The sequence below is a fragment of the Maniola hyperantus genome, chromosome 17 (genome assembly GCF_902806685.2).
Source record: "Maniola hyperantus chromosome 17, iAphHyp1.2, whole genome shotgun sequence".
NCBI lineage: Eukaryota > Metazoa > Arthropoda > Insecta > Lepidoptera > Nymphalidae > Maniola > Maniola hyperantus.
Genome location: NC_048552.1, coordinates 10,123,244 through 10,141,118, shown reverse-complemented (window position 1 = coordinate 10,141,118; position 17,875 = coordinate 10,123,244). Strand labels below are relative to the sequence as shown.

The 17,875-nt window shown below is 36.7% G+C and overlaps 1 protein-coding gene across 1 annotated transcript in view; it reads left to right on the top strand.

The window, feature by feature from the left end:
* The first annotated feature begins 1,122 nt into the window (after positions 1 to 1,122).
* LOC117989939 (uncharacterized) overlaps positions 1,123 to 17,875 on the top strand; it is a 33,839-nt gene continuing 17,086 nt past the window's right edge. The window contains exon 1 of the mRNA XM_034977337.2: positions 1,123 to 1,213. The gene's annotated coding sequence lies outside the window, so the exon portion shown is untranslated. The remainder of the gene's footprint in view (positions 1,214 to 17,875) is intronic.

Sequence of the window (17,875 nt, the reverse complement as noted above, 5' to 3'; positions counted from 1 at the left end):
TTGAACATACTTTTTTTGGCGGAACCCTAGCTGGCTATTTTGATAATGATAAATAATTATTATTATAAGTATTGCAAACACTTATTGTGACAAAGAAATACTATGACGCTAATTACCTCCGTGTGGCGCAGTGCGTGCACTGTTGTATTAAAAGTTGGAGGTCCCGGTTCGATTTGAGGCTTCGGCCGCGGCTAGTTACCACCCTACCGGTAAAGACGTAACGCCAAGCGATTGAGCGTTCCCGGTAAGATGCCGTGTAGAAACCGATTAAGAGTATACCTACCGGGTAGCTTCCATCTTAGACTGCCGTGACGTGACGGTGCGTCGCGGTTATAAGTCGTTTCCACAAACGTCTTATTTAGGTAACTCGGACAGACCGTGGAACCCCTGTGACCCTTCCACGGAACCCCAGGGTTCCGCGGACCACTAATTGGGAATCGCTGGTCTAGACTCTTACAATATTTGCTTGTTATTTACAATTTTGATCACTTATAGTGGTTAGGATAACAGCAATGAAAACGGGCGAGGGTTAGATTCCGGGCACGCACCTCTAATTTTTCGCAGTTAGGTACCTATGTGCGTTTTGAACAATAAAATGGAAGGAAAAAATTCTTGAGGAAATCGGCATCCCTGAGACTTCTCCATAATAATATTATGTTCTCAAATGTGTGTGAAGTCTGCCATGGCGTAGTCTACGGCACTTCTCAATCTGAGACTCTACCTGTGCTCAGTGGTTGGCGGTGGATCTGCGATATTGCTGACCTGTTTATGAAGCAACTTGACTTTCGCCATTTCGGCGCTGGTAGCAGCAGTGAGCGCATAGATAACAGAGTGAGCGTCACGTGAGCGTGCTCGGAGGTACGGTCGATGGGATGCCTGTGCCACTTATGATATCTCAAGACTCTGTCACTAGTTCGGAAAGCAGATTCTACTGAGAAGAGCCAACAAGAAACTCAACAGGTGCTCTTTAAAAAATGTTACAGAATACAGTTTGTAAATGAGCAATTAATACAAAATTTCTATACATTATGTATGGCACACCTCATCCAGCGGATCTACTTGTATAATTATGTCCATGTCAGTGGGCTGGGCGGATCAGGCGCGGATTTCAGTCAATGTGCACGGAGCTTTATGTGAGGACGTGTTTTTCGGGCGATTTTCATTTAGAAACAAGTGGTTCACGTCTTTCGTGCTTGTTGAACAGTGGAATAAGGTTGGTATGGATTTTTTTTAAATATAACTTAATTTAAGTACTTATACGAGAATTTCGTTATTTAAATAAAAAGTTTATAGCTAATGATATAGGTACCTAGGATCTACCTATTAATTTATTCTGTTTTAAGAGGTTTTAAGTAAAAAATTATAAATGTCAATTCTTAAACGGCCCATAAAGTACAAAATAAGTATAAATTTTAATGCCTCAAAAGGAAAATCGGAATCCTTATACCTAGGATCACTTTGTTGTCTGTCTGTCTGTCTGTCGGTCTGCTAAGAAACCTAGAGGGTACTTCCCGTTGACCTGGAATCATTAAATTTGGCAGGTAGGTGGGTCATATAGCTAGCTTTAGGGGAAAAATTAGTATTTTCAATTTTCGAAGTAAGAAAACTATATCAAGTGGGGTATCACTGAAAGGGCTTCACCTGTTTGAATTATCGTGCAAAATGTCGAAAAAATACGACTGTAGTACGGAACGCTCGTTGTGCGAGCCTGACTCGCACTTGGCCGGTTTTTTATGATAAAAAATATATATACGTAGGTACTCTATCTACTCAATGAGCTCTAGCCAACTATACCCCAAAGGCTAGTGTAAGAATTATTTTTTCCGGCTGAAACCTGAAAAATAATATTTTTTATTTAATATTCAATTTTGGGTTAACGTTCTGCACCAAATTCCAAATATTCAAGTTAGTACGCTTACGAGCTAGAGACCCGTAACACGTGGACATACAGACTAACAGACAGACAACAAAGTGACATTATTAGGGCTCCGTTTTATCTTTTGGGTACGGAACCCTAAAAAGCTACCCATTATCATTGTTGAGGTTCCACTTCAATGCATATACATTATACAGTCATGTATATTATCAGATTGACTTTGAGACTCGTAGCCCGTAGGCGTGCTACGCTCAGGTACGAAGACACTGAGAAACCTCTAGAAAACAACTATTGTTTTCTAGAGGTTTCTCAGTCTTCGTAGCTGAGCGTAGCACGCTTATTTGATGAGAATATGTACCTATATACCTACGTATCGTGATAGGAAGGTAGGTACATACGAAAGTAGGTATGTCTGTCTGTCTTGACGATTTTGATATGATTTTCCGATTTTAATAAGATTTGTGTACAGAAATAGCCATAGCATCCCTAAAACGGACATACTTTTACTCGACTGCTGCGAAGCCTAAAGGAGAGGAACTTAAATGTTGTTGTGTTGTTTTAACTTGTATGTACTCCTACTACATACAAACATACACAAATACGTATGTATGAATAGCACGCGACAGCCGGTTGAAATAGCAATCGGGCAGGGAACGCCCCGCACACCCGCACAGCCCCCGCGCTAACCCGGTGCGGGCAAGCACGGGTGACGTGCGGGTGTGCGGGGCGTCCCCTGCTTCATACCCTGATTGCTATCTCAACCTGTCGCAGAATATAGGTAATTTACTACCATCCTACCTACCATTTAAAAAAACGACACGTTTTGTAAAAGTTGGGCTAAAAGCTCTCCGGTTTTTACTTTTAAAAATTAATTTACCTAACTATAAAACTAAAAGTCTTCAGAAACACTAGAAAATACCTATCTGTGCTATCAAGCGGCAGGCAAATATCACAAAGCGGACGTGAAAATTTAAATATTACAGAATAAAAGTACGAAATTGCAATTTGCATAGAATATTTTTTACTCTGTGCGGCGTAATGGCCGCCGAGTTTCCCGCCGAAAGAGCCGTGAAAAAGGGAGGGAAATGCACAATTAAATTATTAAGTGACAGCTGCCCGCCGCGGGCGCTACGCTGCGGTTAGGTGAGTCGCGGGCACGGGCTCAGATTTCAGCAGAATATCGATGTAAGTATAAAAAACGCGTTAATTTTTTTGCGCTGTGGGAATTTAAGACACTGATGACCTCCTCTTCATCAGCGTTGACTTACATTTTAAAGATCTTGCGAGTAATCTTTGATTTTCCGACTGTTTCCGACATTCCATGAAAGCTCAATTTCATTATTCCGTCTTTCTCTCATCGCACCACCATCCTGACGTATTGTAAGACAATATCTTTAAAGTTTGGATAGAAGTGCAAAAAATTGTTTAAAAAAATATTAACAACTAGATGATGCCCGCGACTTCGTGCGCGTGGATTTAGCTTTTCTTTTAAATCCCGTGGGTACTCCTTGATTTTTCGGGATAAAAATAGCCTTTGTTCTTCCCCGGGATGTAAGCTAATTCTGTACCAAATTTTATCTAAATCGGTTAAACTGTTGGGCCGTGAAAAGCTAGCAGACAGACAGACGGACAGACAGATAGACAGACAGACACACTTTCGCATTTATAATATTAATATGAATTAGTATGGATTAAGGCGTTAGGTGCCACTTTCCTTTCAGTTCTTATAAATTTTTAAAGGGTTTCTTGTTACACATTTTACTTTCCATGCACTTCCGTGTTCGTTCTCGCAAAAATTAATCGAAGGAGTCTATGTATTTATGTAAATGAAGCTCAGGAGTGAAATGCTAATTTCCGTGGGAGCTCGTCAAACTTTTTAATCTCATGTGACATCCTCCCCCCTCCCACCCTCCACTCTGCCCGCGGCTCGAGGGATGTTGTCAGAGGGATGATTGAAAGCGGCTCATTTGTATTTTTATTACTTTTTAATTTTCTCCTATTTTCTCGAGTGCTGGAACATTGTCTTTTGGGTACCCATACACATTTAAAAGTTCCTACCTATGAAATTATGCAAATACACATTTTCTCCAAAGATTAACTCCAGATAGACAAAGCTCATTTAATTGTATTTCAAAAAATGAAGACAAATTCGTACCGTTGTTTGCGTGACAAAATTGAATAAAAATTCTTTCAACATAGCTTCAGCTGATAGCGGCGACTTCGTCCGCGGTGGATTGCGTGCGGCTAACGCGCGCGGCTCTAGTTCCAATTTGCCCACCTGAACAGATGAGTTGGGGGCACTGTACTGTTAAGAGGTCCGCTTCGACAGTCTTTTGAAAAAAAAACCACAAGAAATGTCCAACGAATTTAATTTGGAAATTCACACACACGGAACTTTTACTTCACGCGAATACAGTAGTTTCAGTGTTAACTATTCAATATGGAAATGTGGACTGCTTCGCCGCCTCGCGGGTTGTTCGCTTTATATAAATTGAAATGCTGAAGCAGCGAATTAACACATCATGTTAAAATTATTAATTTATAACATTTCCCCCCTTTAAACGAAGCTTTAATTTAAAATAAAGCGTAGTAAAAAAAAAGAAAAGGAAAAGGAGAGAAATGGTAAAATATTCTACATAATTTAATTATTTGTAAGATTTCTTTTGGATGCACTAAGATTTCGAAGGTCTACAGATGCGTTATCTTCATCATCTGTTATCTGTGACATTTCAATAGAACTTTGGATTTTGTTTTCTTTATGCGAAATCTTTTTGCGATTACATTGGTAAAAAATTTGGATGCAGAATTCGTTGCAATTACGTTGTTTAAAACATCTGATAATCTTATAACATAAAAATAGAAAAATTAACGAAATAATTATATAAGTAAAAGCAGAATAATACGAGCTATATTTTATAAAATGAGATTCCTCTTGGATCCTGTTGATTTGCAACTCAAGATCGTTGAATTGGTTTATCGAATTTTTTAAGGAATCTAAATTAATATTACTTAGGTTAATAGGTGATAGAAGAGGAATCGTTTTGTTAACAATCTCTTGGTTGCAGCAGTTATCATTAGTTATATCAAAATTAATATTAAAGTTATTATTATCAATAGTTAAATTTGAAATGGTAGAAGGTATAAATTGAATCGTTTTAAAGTAACCAATGCAACCTTTGTTCAGTTTTAATATTCCAGTGCCAGATATAGAATAATCCTTAAAGTTATCATTACAATTGATAGTTAGTTTGCTTGTTTTTGACTGTACAAATATCCATTGATTATTTTTTAATTTATGCCATATGTCAATAAGACCATATAGGATTTTCGGTTCACATTCCCTTGGTAAAGATAGAGTCACTTCAGTTAAAAGTTTTGTCTCGCATGAAGGATTCGAATTTACAGAATAAATTGACTCTAATTTACAGATGGAATTTTCACTATTTAAAATAGTACAATCTCTTAAAGTATCTAATAATACGTAATTTAATCTATCGTCAGTTATAGCTAAATAGGGTTTAGTAGGTTTGATTAAGGCAAAACTTTTGGATTGTCCTTCGTAATGAGGAGTCGGGAGCGGGATTGTTTTATAGACGTTATACTTAACGGGAGAGACAAGAGGGATCTGTATTACAAATACTATCTTATTGTTATAGAAATAGGAGACTAACTTAGATATATCTATAATGGTATGTATATTTTCTATACTTAGTGCTACAGGAAAATCTAAACCTTTATTGATTGAGTTTCTGTGTTTAGACAGTTCATCATACAGTTTTACAGGACTTAGAACAGAAGGATGTAGAACATTAACTTTTGAAAACAAAATTGCGTTTATTACAGTATCGAGAAAATTTGAGATAGCTAGTAAAGAGCTTTCGATTATATTAACTAAGCTATTAAATCTAGTTAAATACATTAATTTTTCATTATCACTAGTAACATAAGACAATATATCGTTTAATTTATTAATCTGAGAGTTTAACTTTATCTCATTTTGATTTAACCTAGAAATAGTAAAATTAAAAGTATTAATAGACGACTTAACTATATGAATATTATCTTTCATTAAATGAAATATCTCAGATTCAGATCTCTGACAAGAGCTAATTGCAGCATCATATTTTCGGGCATCTTCAGCATCTAAAGTGCCAAAGAAAAACTTAAGGATTTCACCACCAAATTCTAAAGATCTTTTGAATCTAGCAGGATTTTCGCTTGAGATAATATGAGATAGAGATTGAGCCTTGAGATAATTGGATTCTAGAAGTACTTCAATTGGACTAAAAACATTTTTGCAGCTAGAGTACTCTTCTGGTTGCAACTTAGCACAAACTAGAGAGGTTTTAACAATCAACCGGTCAACTTTGTCAAGCTGTGGTTCCAATGAGACGGTGTTGAGATGCGTGATTACTCTCCAATAATCATTGTAGAAATAAATTTTTGTAATGGGGTCGAAATATATTCCAGGGCTATGCGTTATGGGTGTAATCATTGGCTCAGACGAGACGTAGGAGAAAAATCTGAAAAGAATGATAAGCTTAAGTTACAGCGAGCTTAATTAAATTAGTATGATACTTAACATGTTTTCTATTTATTAATAAAGTAACATTATGTTTTCCATTTATTTTAACGATTTTGTAAGGGCCTTTCCATATTGGAGATAAGGCTTTACGAAGTCTGTGATGGTATTTTAAATATACCATGTCACCAACTTTATATTCTATGTTAGGATTAGAACTTGAATCATAGATTTGTTTTGAAGATTCTTTACTTGATCTAATATACTCTAAAGCTTTTTCGCGGCTTACTTTCATTCTATACTGAAGCGCACGGACATACTCGTGGTATGTAACATTATTATCTGTGTCGTAGAGAGAATTAGGAAGGGTTGGTTTCTGTCCAAACAGAAGTTCAAACGGACTAAATTGAGTAGTAGTATGAGGAGTTGTATTATACGCGAGAACAGCTGTTGCTAGGTAGCAATGCCAATCATTTTGATTTTCGTTTACAAAGGATTTTATTATTATGGTATTCTTTAAGAGTAGCGTGGCTGCGTTCCAGCGCACCGTTAGTTTGGGGATGGTAAGGGCTAGAAAGTAAGGGTTTGATTTTGAAAATATCGGTAACTTGTTTAAACAGTTCTGATGTAAAAGTCATGGCTTGATCAGTAAGGATCATTTTAGGAATAGCGAATAAGGACATAAAGTGGACCAGATTACGGGCTACTTCTTCACTTGTTGAAGAAATCATAGGATAGACACATAGGAATTTGGTAAGATCATCTTGCAGAGTCAGTATGAACTTGAACTTTTGGAAACCTGCTTCAGGTAAGACACCAACTATGTCCAGAGCTAATCGTTCAAAAGGCTTTGTGCTCGTGGATGTAATAACCATAGGAGCTTTATTGCAGGCTCGTAAAGGTTTGTTAACTTGGCATAGTTTGCAAGACTTCACATAGCGTTCTATGTCAGTTCTCATTCCTTTCCAGTAGTATGAGGCTTTAATTCGACTATACATCCTATTCACACCAGGATGTCCTGCTATGGGAGTGTCGTGATTCTCTTTGAGAATTGTAGGAACTTCAGCTGGAGTTGGAAATATTATTTGATTTTTATAAATATGTATTTTGATATCAGTGTTATGAAATACGTAGGAAATCATATTATAAATTTTGGTATAGGATAATTTAGTAAAAGGTTCAGAGAAATCGGAGATAGCTATTTCATCAATGCTAGGGTGATGTGATATAAGTTCATCACGAAGCATCATCAAAGTGTCGTAAATGGAGCGAAAAGTTGTCTCATCGTAATGATGAACCTTGGTAAAAAGAAAATAATATGTTTTATTATTTTTTGTAACTGACCTTACCGAACATTGTTCACGTTCGGCTTCTAACAATGAAGCGGTGTCGGTTATCTGAGATAATAATTCCTCACAATGTGGCATTGAGTTGTCGAAATCTAGAGAAACGGGGCATGCAATAATTTTGCATTTGGAAAGATGTAAAGCTTGTGAGTGTTCTTCAATTTTTGTGTTAGAATCTGGTAAAGAGTTTGTAAGTTGTTTCTTAAAATATGCCTCGTAGGAAAGCTTAGTAAGATTATCTGTATTTATAGCATGAATTGGGATGCGAGACAGAGCGTCTGCATTTGAATTTAATTTTCCAGGTTTGTAAATAATCTCGTAATCGTATTCCTCAAGTTTGAGGCGCCAACGGACGAGTTTGGAACCAGGATCTTTGACGTTGAAGAGCCATACTAAGGGCCGATGATCTGTTACGATTTTGAATTTAGTGCCGTAGAGATATGGTCGGAAAGTTTTAACGGCGAATAAAATAGAAACTAACTCCTTTTCTGTGGTCGAGTAATTTCCTTCTTGTTTGTTTAAGGTTCTAGAAGCATAGGCTATTGGTTTGTCCTTGCCGACAGGGCCTTGAGATAGCACTGCGCCAACGGCGTAGTTGCTGGCGTCTGTGGTAACGATAAATGGTTGAGAAAAATCAGGGTATTGGAGAAGAGGAGCTGAGGTTAACTTTTCCTTCAGGAGGTTAAAAGCTTGGTCTTGTTCTATAGACCAATGAAAAGTGACATCCTTTTTGAGTAAAGATGTTAGAGGTTTTGTGATCTTGGAGAAATTGTCAATAAATCGGCGGTAATAACCAACGAGACCGAGGAATGATTTTACTTCTTTAGGATTTTTAGGAATTGGGAAATCACAGACTGATTTAATTTTTTCTGGGTTTGGAGAGACACCTTTATCCGTTATAATGTGACCTAGATAGGTGACTTCCTTTCTAAGGAATTCACATTTATCCGGTTGTAATTTGAGATTATAATCTCTGAAACGGTTGAATACCATTTTCAGTTTTTCACAATGTGATTTGAGATCTGCACTATAGATGATACAGTCATCTAAATAGACATAGCAATGTAAACCTTGAAGACCTGATAACACTGTGTTCATAAGACGTTGAAAAGTACTGGGAGCGTTCTTAAGTCCGAACGGCATCCTAGTGAATTCGTAGTGGCCTGTTGAACCATTTGTGTTGACTACAGTAAAACCAGTTTTAGGTGCATCTGAAGGATTCAGCGGAATTTGATGGAAACCGGAGACTAAGTCCAGTGTGCTAAAATATTTGGAATGACCTAGTTGATCTAGGATATCTGTGATCAAGGGAATAGGATATACTTCGGATACAGTGACGTCATTGAGGCGGCGGTAGTCGATAACTATTCGCCATTTCTTTTTCCCGGATGCGTCCATTTTTTTTGGGAACCACCCAAACGGGAGCATTCCATGGAGAGATAGACGGTTTAATAATTTTCTGTTGTAGCATTTTCTGGATTTGGGAATCGACTTCGTTTTTATGACATTCGGGAAAACGGTAAGATTTTACATTAATAGGAGAGCTATTACCCGTGTCAATAGAGTGTTGAATAGCGTTAGTATGAGTTAGAGTGTCTCCTTCGAGATAAAATATATCAGAGTATTCAGAACAGCACTCTAAGAGAACTTTTCTCTCCTCATCGTTAAGATGTGAGTGTCTTATAAGACTTAGAACACGATCGAGTCGATTTGATGAAGAATTAGAAACGTGGTTGACAATTTCGGGGGATTGAGACACTTGGCGTAGTTCAGAGAAGTCTATAGGAGTTAAATGAACCTTGAAGTCTTGGATTTCTATTTGAGATTCAGTGGTATTTAAAACAGAGACATTGACTTTATAATTAGGCTTCAAACTTACTATACAGTTTGCTATATATACACCTTCGGATATAGAGTGATCTAATATGAGTGCGTCTTTTAAATGACGTAACTCGAACTTGTCATTTGAGACAGTGCATTCAACAATAGCTTCGGAGCGAGCCGGTATTATATATCTAGGGCTCGAATAATGAATTGGTAAAGTGTAATTTGAGATAGTAAGGGATTTAGTATTATAATCGATATTAGTATGGAAAAAATGTAGAAAATCGGTACCTAAGATACCGTCTGATTCCAGATTCAGAGCGTCAGTTATGACGTGGAATTTAAAAGAAATGGTGTGGTCGTTTATAATAAGGTTAAGCACAACTGTTCCTAAAGTTTCGCTATAGGAATCCTTATCGTTTATGCCTTTGAGTTTTATAATTTCTTGAGACAATTGGGGCTCTGCTGGTAAACACGAGCGCTTAATAATGCTGACACTTGCGCCTGTGTCAACTAAGAAACAGAGAGGTTTTTTATTACATTCTATTTGTAAAAATGCATGAGGTAAGGACACCAACTTTTTCAGGGTGCTTGTTTCGAAGATCGGGACGTCTTTAAGAGGCAATGAGCTTTTGCTTGCGTTGCTTTGGGGGTCATTTTGAATGACTTTAGATTTTGTAAGACTCAGTTGATCCTTTGAAGGAAACTGAGATTTAAAGGATTTTGTAGTATAAGAGCTAGTATAAGAATTAGAATGAGATATAGTATTATTTGAGCAATCTTCTTTGGAATGCTTTGTATTCGATTTTGTAGGAATCAGTGAGGATTTAGGATATGATTCAGCGATATTTTGGCAGTCTTTTGGTGATTGCCGGGATATAAAAGATTTGGTATAAGATTCAGTGTGACTCGGACAGTCATGTAGCGATTGCCGAGATGTAAACGATTTGGGGGAATTAGTATAAAAGGATTTAGTAGTTCGAGTGCCATTTTGGATTGTTGATTTCGGCAGGCACGCATCCGAAATCAGTTTAAGTTTTTTGATTCAGGGACGTAACTATTCGTCACTTCATTTAAGGATTCAGAGTATTCATACATGTTAACATTAGCACTGTTACTATGAGAGGGACCCGACGGAGGGTGAGAGTTCATCCGACGCTGATTATTATTATATTGGCGCTTACGACATTCTGAGATAAGATGTCCTTTGTGTTTACAATAGGCACAGGTTTTGACGAAATTTGAGTCCTTTGATGAACTTTGACTTGTTTCTGCAGAATATTGAGGGTTAGCGGGAGGAATATGGAAAGATGATCTCTGTGTGAAATCGTGCTTTTTCTTAAAGCACTCTGAGAAACTATGATTGGTCTTCTTACATAAGGAACAAAATTTAGTTGGATGTTTTGGTTGAGTAATTTTTACAAGTTTGAAAATTTTTTCTTCTTCGACTGCTAGAGAAATTGCTTCATTAAGTGTCGAAGGGTTTCTGCAGCGGACAATATTAGAAATATTAGGGTTAAGACCTAATTGGAATAAGCTTAAGGCGAGTTCTTCCATAGCTGTGATTTTGCCTAGAAGGAGATTACGATCAGTGCATGAATTTTGAATATCAGCTTGAAGTCGAGTTAGGCATGCTTCGAGTCTGATAGAATATTGTGTCACACTTTCGGACTGGCCCTGTTTACAGTTTTGGAGATCAAGTAGCAGATGGGACGAGTGTTTTTTCTCGCCAAACGTGCTTTTTAAATATGATTTTAATTCATCCCAATTATTGAAATTTTTAAGGCTGCAGGCTAATTGAGCTTTGCCCTCAAGTTGGGAGATTATATATTTACATAAGATATTTTGCTGGTCGGGAGCAGCTAAACTAATTGCGTTATCGCAGTTAGTTAGGAACGCGGCAAGAGTTTCCCGATTCCCATCATAAGACCTTACGAATTTAGTGAGTATAGAGAGAGTCACTTTTGCGTCCGAACTTTCTGACTTTAAACTCATTTTTGATTACTGAAACTGAGATATGGAGAGAAAAAAAAAGGATTTAAATTTAAAATACAGTACGAAAATATACAATTTAGACAATTTACGCTTTTTATACAAAATTAATATAAACTACTTACAGGATAACGGCAAACATCACGATTTATTTTTCACAAAAAGGTTTTCACTTTGATGTCACTGCACTGAAAGTTAAATTAGGTCGATGCGTTTGCGACACGTGAAGGCTTTGAACTGTACGGAATGCGTCTCGTATTTCACGCGGCGACGATATCGAGTAGGTTTCTGAAGATATTGAAGAAATTGTATTTCGTAATTTTGAGGGCTTAAAATTTATTTCACTGATGTTTTTGAGTGAGTCCAGGATATTCGCGTTCTTCGTGTGAGATGCGGGCTCAGTCTGGCAGGCTGAGACTTATCGTCGATCTTGAGTAGAACCGGTGCTTAGTGGTTGTGATGCGGGCTCAACCCTGGGGGCGAGGCTTATCGTCGATCACGACTGCGATGACCTCAGGATTCTTTGGATGCTAAGGGTCCTCTTGCGTGAACCTTCTTAGCATCCCACTTCTGACACCAATTGTTAGGAGGTCCGCTTCGACAGTCTTTTGAAAAAAAAAACCACAAGAAATGTCCAACGAATTTAATTTGGAAATTCACACACACGGAACTTTTACTTCACGCGAATACAGTAGTTTCAGTGTTAACTATTCAATATGGAAATGTGGACTGCTTCGCCGCCTCGCGGGTTGTTCGCTTTATATAAATTGAAATGCTGAAGCAGCGAATTAACACATCATGTTAAAATTATTAATTTATAACAGTACGTAGACATTGGCGCGGAGTTTACACACCTTTTGACACCAACACACGAGCGTGCTTCAAACAGCGTGGGTCCTAAAAATCAAAGCTCATTTGAAATTGCATATTCTTGGAGCAGCAGTTCTATAGATACGCCCACCCCATTGGAAATAATGCGAGGTTACGTACTAATATCATTATACACGAGGGGCGAGCCCCACGCTTTTAGCACTTTTGTCCTAACCACTAATTTGATCCGATAAATGCGTGTCGCGAACTATGATTATACTGTGGAGGTGTCGAATTGTTGCGTTATTGTGTTATTTATTGACGAATTGTTGCGTTCTGAATAGGCGTACGTCGTTAGTACGGTCTGCATTGATAACAGATGGAAAAAAGTTTTGATAAACACGTTTATTAGAAGTATTTTCCTAGATGATGCTCGCAATTTTGTCCAAGTGGATTAAGATTTTTTTAAATCCCGTGGAAACTCTTTGGTTTTCCGGGATAAAAGTAGCCTACTTAAGTGTCTGTATCCGGGATGCAGGCTATCTCTGTACCAAACGTCAAAATTGGTTGAACACACAGAATGGTGACTTTCCAACATCAATGGTAGAACACATGTACTGTGAAAAAAGTAACACTTCTAAGAACGAAGATACTTTCGCATATTTTGTATAATTATGTATGGTTTTTATGTACCTACTTATCTGTTAACGCTAAAGTTACGGTAGTTACTTGTTAGTACCTAGCATGAATTGAAGAAATGAAAATGTATAAAGGTAAATAAATACTTAGCTGTCCGATTTTAACACAAGTATATTTTGAATTACGACATTTGCTGGTATGTTTTACGTGATCTTTAGGGGAGTCCGGAGTAGGTAAAATGTCAAATGTTCCAACTTTGGGGACAGTAAAAGAAATATTTCGCGATATGGTTAGCGATTAGTCACGGTGAGCAATGGGAAATATTATGAAAATGTCAAATGGTTGTTATACTTGGTAGGGTAATAAGGGCCTACAGAAGGTGCCTATCTAGTTAGTTCCTGAAATAAAATATACCTAAGGTCATTTTAAAACAATAGAATTGTGAATAAAGGCAGAAGACCATACACGTAGCACCACATAGATTGCTAGAATAAAAAAATGTACCTAACTATATTATTTTTATTGTATGAGGTTTTCTGAGAAATACACACGGGTTTGTCATCCAGACACAGTCTATTGAGTAATGTTTACTTACCTAGTTTGTACGAAAGAGCGAACATTCAAAATTCCATTCAGGAATACGAATAAGTATCTTACATGGTAACTATAACAGGGGAACAAATGTAGTCAGTTATCAAACTAACACGTGACATTTGCATAGCAGTGGATATAGAGTTTCACGCAATGATTGACATAAAATAGGGGTTGAGGTTGGTAAGTTATGGAATATTTGTTATAGGATGGGGTTGTCTTTGCATCAATTTATCTGCCCTTTCTTGCTTTCTAAAGTTTCAAATTACTTTAGATGTATTTTTAATAAACGGCGATTGTGAATGGATTTGATGTCAACTTATAATATAGGTAATATCTATTCAGTTTGTTATATATACCTACTGAAAAAAATTAAAAAAGAAAAATATCATCTTTTGTAAAAAGGAATACATATTTTGCGTAAAAGATGTAAATAACGAACTCTTATTTGATATACTATGATGATGACATAGTACCTAAGCATGCGAGACCCAACCTACGCTACATATTATGACTATTAACATCGACGAAGTTTTTGGAATAACCTAATTACTTACCGTATTAAGTGTTTTATCATAGTAATGACAGCGTATTATAGATAGGTGATCGATCCCACAGTACTCGTCCATTCCTCCTACCGCTTCCTCCTTCCGCCCATCAATGGGCAATTCTACTTACTTTCAACAAATTTTCAAATTCTTGCCATTCCGAGGTGTGTTTGTTTGACTTTCAATCACGTCGCGACGGAGCTACGGTTAGACGTTATTTTTGCACAGGTATAATTAAAGACGTAGACAGTGATATAGGCTACTTTTAATTCCCGAAAATCAAAGAGTTCCCACGGGATTTTTGTGAATCTAAATCCACTGGACGAAGTCACGGGCATCAGCAGTATTAAAATAAATCCAATATCCAGAATCCCTCCCGCAATAAAACATGACGGTAACAAACGACAAATTAACAGGAAGCTGTTTTAAAAACAATTAGGCAATAATGAAACGACGCCGCGGCGGGCTTTAATTAGCATTGGATCCGTAGCGGTTTAATTTGTTTCCATATTGATTTGTTACGTATTTTTATTTAAGTATTTTTTTGTATTTCATCGTCTTAGAAATTATTTATTTTTATTTTTATTCATTACTAGCTGCCCCGACGGACTTCGTACCGCCTAATAGTCGCTTCAATTTTTTTAAATTTTTCTCTCCATAAGAACCATCCTCGTACAACACGAGTAGATAGTGCTCGTACTTCAAGGAATATTATAAAAAAAAGAATTAGCGAAATCGGTTCAGCTGTTCTCGAGATTTCAGCAACACATTTAGTGATTCATTTTTATATATAGAGATTATAGGCAAACGCTTGACCACAATTACACCTGATGGAAAGTGATGATGAGGCCTAAGGATGGATGTGTTTAATTAGAACATGCACTCTTGTTTTGATTATACACGGATCGTAACTAGGAAACACAATTCGGAGATATTATATTCGGAATAAACCGTGGACGTTCTCTATTTGTATTTTTAAATATTAATAATACTTACTCATTATCCATGGGATACAAACAAAAATTCAATTCGGCAATATCCGAACGTCAACAAAAGAAACCATTAGGCGGGCAGCAAACCACGGGAGGTAGTGAAAGTTGACGCAGAATCTCCATGGAAATCAGCGGATGGCGACTTTTGATTAATTAGCGCCATTCTTTGCTCTCCCATCGCTGAGACGACAGCGAGCCATTAATCCCCGCTAAACAATATGGCGGCATGGATTTTATATCGGGAGATATCTGGTTACTTGATTAGAGATAAAAATTTGATAATTTTCATAAAATAGAAATTTTTAATATACTACTTACTTAGCAGAGTTGTTATATGTCTCCATCCCACTTTATAGCAATCATCCTGATCGACCCATTTCCGATCCAGCTATGGGTCGCCTCTCATCTAAGGATGAAAAAGGCTTAGGCGACAGGGAGCTTCGCCATTAATCTCCGCTAAACAATAATATGGTGGCTTGGATTTTATGGTGGGAGATATTTGCTTAGGTACTTGATTGGTAATGGTACCTAATCGTGTTCGTAAAAGACTATAAAATGAAAAATAGTTTTTTTTTAAAAGGACTTTATTCTTATTCCGTTTTACGAACCCAAGTAAAAAATATTCTAGATTATAATTAACAGTTACGAAAAGACAACGTAAGTATTAATCTTATTTCGTAGCTGGTTACGAAAAATAGTTGCAACTAAACTGGATGGATGCCCCGATCCCTTTTATGGATTAAAAAAAAATTTAAGTAAGGAAACCTTTCAGTGATTTTCATTCACTATCGTATTAAGTACATACCACCACTATTATGATGTTTTAATCTGAATTTGAGCGGATCACCCTCGAGTCTCGACGCAGTGTGCTGTAATCCCGCGGAGATTACTGTTTGCGCGGTTATTGAAACCCGCTCTTTTTGTTCTTTTAAATCCCTATATTGAAGGGTGGAGGTGTGTTTGTCCCAAATAATTACGTAAAGCTTGCCAACTCATATTGCTAACTTTGACAAATATAGGATGCAAATATAAAAATGTATGAGTATGTTTATGTTTATGTTTGATCTATTTACTATGAATATTAATAGAATCAATACTAAGTACTTTATCGCTTAGCGTGAGTTTACTGTTAAAGAATTGATCAGAAGCGACAATAAAATGTAGGTAAGTAATACCCTAGACAAGTATTTGCATTTTTAATAGGAATCGGTATTGACCCCGTATCTTTTTTGTTATTTCAATTTTCAAACTTTATCTCGAAAAAATGATATGGTCTACCTATTACCATGGTAGATTTGATATGGTAATTAGATTGAGATTATATTAATCTAATTTCCATGATATTATATTTATGGGTGTTTTATTGTCTACACTAAGTGGTGTAGGTACATAATATTAGGTACAGTTGTAAAATTCAAATCAAACAATAATAATTATTATTTTCAATTGCTAAATAAAGCTAATAAAAGCTGTAATAATACACAAAGCCCCAAAAGCATTTCCAAGTCTAAAACACAAAACTAAACAATCTAACCGACATTTATTGCCACTCAAAGCGATCCCTCAAGGCTGTACCGCCAATAACATTATAAATCTTGGATTATTCAAAGAAACGGGGTAATATTGCCTCCCGCATATGTTTGCACGCGGTAATATTAAAAGCAGAGATTTATGCTCAAACTTTTTAATATTTATGGCATGGCAATAAATTCTTGGCGACGAGTTTCGCGAAGAGAAGGGTTTATTATTTTCTTGTAGGGGAGAAATGGAGAATCAACAAGTCTCAAGATTGTAACAAAGAAAACTTTCCCGTGTTACAGGACCCCCTCGTTATCGGTTTCAGTTTTTCATTGATTTTAATGTAACAAAGTAATCAGAGGTATCTTGTTAGCTTTCAAAAGTTTTAAAAGGGAAAATGGGACTGAATAATTTTCTTTCAAAGTAAGTATTACTTAACTAAATGGTATTGTTGTTATAAAGGTATGTAAACTTATTCGTAGCCGTGGCGTAGCAATATCGTAGCACACTACAATGAGGCCACTTGATTCAGTGTCTTAAATTTTAATAAATATATTAACAGTAGGTAAATATGACTTAATTCTCTTTTCGCCTATAGTTTACCTTAGAGTTGAGAGGAAAGGAGCGGTCAATCATGAGAGATGACGTGATCAAATTATTGCATCATCTATTCCTAATCTGATTGACCTGCTGAACATTTCCTTCTTAGTCCTTTTGGATTGCAATCTATCCCGAAAGCTTTAAGACATTTAAGGTCTATTGTAGTTACAGCAAAAATAATAGTCTCCTGATGTTGAAACAATTGTACATAACATTATGAACACTATCTTGGATCTATTACACCGCGCGCGAATCAAGCTGAAGTGTCCATCACACTTGGCACCCTCTCTACTTCCCTACATCATAATATGGCGACATCAAACGACGCCGCGACGATGGCGCCATAATATGGGATCATTAAGCAACACTACTGAGACTACTGTTCTACGTGTATGGAAATTGTAAATTATTTAGAGTGTATCATTATTATTTATATAAGTAAGTAGACATTGACAATTAACATCGAACAAACAGTCTACAATTTTTTTTCCAAAATTGTCTACCATTTTAGCTGCTCTATATAAATAGGTTTTCTCCTTGTTAACTCTGATAACGGCCGTAATTTTTCGAAGCACACTTGAAGGTGCCAATCGATGTAGTCTGTGTTGTTACGCGTA